Below are 5475 nucleotides of genomic sequence, written 5' to 3' on the forward strand. Positions count from 1 at the left end.
CCTCCCTCTCTACCAGGCAGATATAGATCTAAGATAAACACACAGGGAATGGGTCAATGTTATGTAGAAAATCAGAAAAGTACACAGTGAACTCCTAATAAGTCATGTAAATGAGAATATGTTAATGTACCAATGTTTCTTACTCTTTAACAAGTGGGCAGAGGATATTTTAATACTTCAGGAAGGAGACAGAACATATGTGTTTTTAAAAATTATAATTTATTCACTGGGTGCATGGATTTTAATAAGATAATGTTGTCACTTGTGTGATAACGGAACTAAAGTGGAACCATCACCTATAGACTGGCCGCAGACACAATTCTGTCACTGGATTCTAGTGAATTGATCAGTTTTATTTATTTTTCTCTAACGTCCTAAGTGGATGCTGGGGACTCCGTAAGGACCATGGGGATTAGCGGCTCCGCAGGAGACTGGGCACATCTAAAGAAAGCTTTAGGACTATCTGGTGTGCACTGGCTCCTCCCCCTATGACCCTCCTCCAAGCCTCAGTTAGATCTCTGTGCCCGAACGAGAAGGGTGCACACTAGGGGCTCTCCTGAGCTTCTTAGTGAAAGTTTTAGTTTAGGTTTTTTATTTTCAGTGAGACCTGCTGGCAACAGGCTCACTGCATCGAGGGACTAAGGGGAGAAGAAGCGAACTCACCTGCGTGCAGAGTGGATTGGGCTTCTTAGGCTACTGGACATTAGCTCCAGAGGGACGATCACAGGCCCAGCTTGGATGGGTCCCAGAGCCGCGCCGCCGGCCCCCTTACAGAGCCAGAAGGCAGAAGAGGTCCGGAAAATCGGCGGCAGAAGACGTCCTGTCTTCAACAAGGTAGCGCACAGCACTGCAGCTGTGCGCCATTGCTCTCAGCACACTTCACACTCCGGTCACTGAGGGTGCAGGGCGCTGGGGGGGGGGGGCGCCCTGAGACGCAATAAAAAAAACACCTTGGATGGCAAAAAAATGCATCACATATAGCTCCTGGGCTATATGGATGCATTTAACCCCTGCCAGAATACACAGAAAAACGGGAAGATAAGGCCGCCGATAAGGGGGCGGAGCCTATCTCCTCAAGCACACTGGCGCCATTTTCCCTCACAGCTCCGTTGGAGGGAAGCTCCCTGGCTCTCCCCTGCAGTCACTACGCTACAGAAAGGGTTAAAAAAGAGAGGGGGGCACTAATTAGGCGCAGTATAAACTATACAGCAGCTATAAGGGGAAAAACACTTGTATAAGGTTATCCCTGTATATATATAGCGCTCTGGTGTGTGCTGGCAAACTCTCCCTCTGTCTCCCTAAAGGGCTAGTGGGGTCCTGTCCTCTATCAGAGCATTCCCTGTGTGTGTGCTGTATGTCAGTACTTTTGTGTCGACATGCATGAGGAGAAAAATGATGTGGAGACGGAGTAGATTGCCTGTAATAGTGATGTCACCCCCTAGGGGGTCGACACCTGAGTGGATGAACTGTTGGAAGAAATTACGTGACAGTGTCAGCTCTGTATAAAAGACAGTGGTTGACATGAGACAGCCGGCTACTCAGCTTGTGCCTGTCCAGACGTCTCATAGGCCGTCAGGGGCTATAAAGCGCCCGTTACCTCAGATGGCAGATATAGACGCCGACACGGATACTGACTCCAGTGTCGACGGTGAAGAGACAAATGTGACTTCCAGTAGGGCCACACGTTACATGATTGAGGCAATGAAAAATGTTTTACACATTTCTGATAATACGAGTACCACCAAAAAGGGGTATTATGTTCGGTGAGGAAAAACTACCTGTAGTTTTCCTGAATCTGAGAAATTAAATGAGGTGTGTGATGATGCGTGGGTTTCCCCCGATAACAACTGATAATTTCTAAAATGTTATTGGCATTATATCCTTTCCCGCCAGAGGTTAGGGTGCGTTGGGAAACACCCCCTAGGGTGGATAAACGCTCACACGCTTGTAAGGGCTCTAACCTCTCCTGAGATGGCCACCCTTAAGGATCCTGCTGATAGAAAGCAGGAGGGTATCCTAAAATGTATTTACACACATACTGGTGTTATACTGCGACCAGCAATCGCCTCAGCCTGGATGTGCAGTGCTGGGTCGGCGTGGTCGGATTCCCTGACTGAAAATATTGATACCCTAGATAGGGACAGTATATTTTTGCCTATAGAGCATTTGAAAGATGCATTTCTATATATGCGTGATGCACAGCGGAATATTTGCCGACTGGCATCAAGTCTAAGTGCGTCGTCCATTTCTACCAGTAGAGGGTTATGGACACGTCAGTGGTCAGGTGATGCGTATTCCAAATGGCATTTGGAAGTATTGCCTTATTAAGGGGAGGAGTTATTTGGGGTCGGTCTTTTAGACCTGGTGGCCACGGCAACAGCTGGGAAATCCACGTTTGTACCCCAGGTCGCCTCTCAACATGAGAAGACGCCGTATTATCAGGCGCAGTCTTTTCGTGGACAAGCGGGCAAAAGGTTCCTCATTTCTGCCCCGTGACAGAGGGAGAGGAAAAAGGCTGCAGAAATCAGCCAGTTCCCAGGAACAGAAACCCTCTCCCGCCTTCTGCCAAGCCCTCAGTATACGCTGGGGCTTTACAAGCAGAATCAGGCACGGTGGGGGGCCCGTCTCAATGAATTTCAGCGCGCAGTGGGCTCACTCGCAAGTAGACCCCTGGATCCTTCAGGTGATATCTCAGGGGTACAAATTAGAATTCGAGACGTCTCCCCCTCGCCGTTTCCTAAAGTCGGCTTTACCGATGTCTCCTTCTGACAGGGAGACAGTTTTGGAAGCCATTCACAAGCTGTATTCCCAGCAGGTGATAATCAAGATACCCCTCCTGCAACAGGGAACGGGGTATTATTCCACACTGTGGTGGTACCAAAGCCGGACGGCTCGGTGAGACCGATTCTAAATCTAAAATCTTTGAACACTTACATACAGAGGTTCAAATTCAAGATTGAGTCACTCAGAGCAGTGATTGCGAACCTGGAAGAAGGGGACTACATGATATCTCGGGACATCAAGGATGCTTACCTTCATGTCAAAATTTACCCTTCTCACCAAGGGTACCTCAGGTTTATGGTACAGAACTGTCACTATCAGTTCAGACGCTGCCGTATGGATGGTCCACGGCACCCCGGGTCTTTACCAAGGTAATGGCCGAAATGATGATATTCCTTCGAAGGAAGGGAATTTTAGTTATCCCTTACTTGGACAATTCCCTGATAAGGGTAAGATCCAGGGAACAGTTGGAGGTCGGTGTAGCACTATCTCAGGTAGTGTTGCGGCAGCACGATTGGATTCTCAATATTCCAAAATCGCAGCTGGTTCCGACGACTTGTCTTCTGTTCCTAGAGATGATCCTGGACACAGTCCAGAAAAAGGTGTTTCTCCCGGAGGAGAAAGCCAGGGAGTTAACCGAGCTAGTCAGGAACCTCCTAAAACCGAGCCAAGTCTCAGTGCATCAATGCACAAGGGTTCTGGGTAAAATGGTGGCTTCCTACGAAGCAATCCCATTCGGCAGATTCCACGCAAGAACTTTCCAGTGGGACCTGCTGGACAAATGGTCCGGGTCGCATCTTCAGATGCATCAGCGGATAACCCTGTCACCAAGGACAAGGGTGTCCCTCCTGTGGTGGTTGCAGAGTGCTCATCTTCTAGAGGGCCGCAGATTCGGCATTCAGGACTGGGTCCTGGTGACCACGGATGCCAGCCTGCGAGGCTGGGGAGCAGTCACACAGGGAAGGAATATCCAGGGCTTATGGTCAAGCCTGGAGACATCACTTCACATAAATATCCTGAAGCTAAGGGACATTTACAATGCTCTAAGCTTAGCAAGACCTCTGCTTCAAGGTCAGCCGGTGTTGATCCAGTCGGACAACATCACGGCAGTCACCCACGTAAACAGACAGGGTGGCACAAGAAGCAGGAGGGCAATGGCAGAAGCTGCAAGGATTCTTCACTGGGCGGAAAATCATGTGATAGCACTGTCGGCAGTATTCATTCCGGGAGTGGACAACTGGGAAGCAGACTTCCTCAGCACGACCTCCACCCGGGAGAGTGGGGACTTCACCCAGAAGTCTTCCACATGATTATAAACCGTTGGGAAAAACTCGACAGGTATTGCGCCAGGTCCAGGGACCCTCAGGCAATAGCTGTAGACGATCTGGTAACACCGTGGGTGTACCAGTCAGGGTATGTGTTCCCTCCTCTGCCTCTCATACCCAAGGTACTGAGATTGATAAGATGGAGAGGAGTAAGCACTATATTCGTGGCTCCGGATTGGCCAAGAAGGACTTGGTAACCGGAACTTCAAGAGATGCTCACGGAGGATCCGTGGCCTCTACCTCTAAGAAGGGACCTGCTCCAGCAAGGACCCTGTCTGTTCCAAGACTTACCGCGGCTGCGTTTGACGGCATGGCGGTTGAACGCCGGATCCTGAAGGAAAAAAGGCATTCCGGATGAAGTCATCCCTATCCTGATCAAAGCCAGGAAGGATGTAACCGCAAAAACATTATCACCGCAATTGGCGAAAATATGTTGTGTGGTGCGAGGCCAGTAAGGCCCGACGGAGGAAATTCAACTGGGTCGATTCCTACATTTCCTGCAAACAGGAGTGTCTATGGGCCTGAAATTGGGGTCCATTAAGGTTCAAATTTCGGCCCTGTCAATTTTCTTCCAAAAAGAACTAGCTTCAGTCCCTGAAGTTCAGACGTTTGTAAAAAGGGGTACTGCATATACAGCCTCCTTTTGTGCCTCCAGTGGCACTTTGGGATCTCAATGTAGTTTTGGGTTCCAAAAGTCACATTGGTTTGAACCACTTAAATCTGTGGAGTTAAAATATCTCACATGGAAAGTGGTCATGCTGTTGGCCCTGGCCTGGGCCAGGCGCGTGTCAGAATTGGCGGCTTTATCCTAAAAAAGCCCTTATCTGATTTTCCATTCGGACAGGGCGGAATTGAGGACTCGTCCTAAGTTTCTCCCTAAGGTGGTTTCAGCGTTTCACCTGAACCAACCTATTTGTGGTGCCTGCGGCTACTAGGGACTTGGAGGACTCCAAGTTGCTAGACGTTGTCAGGGCCCTGAAAATATATGTTTCCAGGACGGCTGGAGTCAGGAAATCTGACTCGCTGTTTATCCTGTATGCACCCAACAAGCTGGGTGCTCCTGCTTCTAAGCAGACTATTGCTCGTTGGATTTGTAGTACAATTCAGCTTGCACATTCTGTGGCAGGCCTGCCACAGCCAAAAATCTGTAAATGCCCACTCCACAAGGAAGGTGGGCTCATCTTGGGCGGCTGCCCGAGGGGTCTCGGCTTTACAACTTTGCCGAGCAGCTACTTGGTCAGGAGCAAATACGTTTGTAAAATTCTACAAAATTGATATCCTGGCTGAGGAGGACCTGGAGTTCTCTCATTTGGTGCTGCAGAGTCATCCGCACTCTCCCGCCCGTTTGGGAGCTTTGGTATAATCCCCA

Source organism: Pseudophryne corroboree, chromosome 2 (genome assembly GCF_028390025.1).
Source record: "Pseudophryne corroboree isolate aPseCor3 chromosome 2, aPseCor3.hap2, whole genome shotgun sequence".
NCBI classification, from domain to species: Eukaryota; Metazoa; Chordata; class Amphibia; order Anura; family Myobatrachidae; genus Pseudophryne; species Pseudophryne corroboree.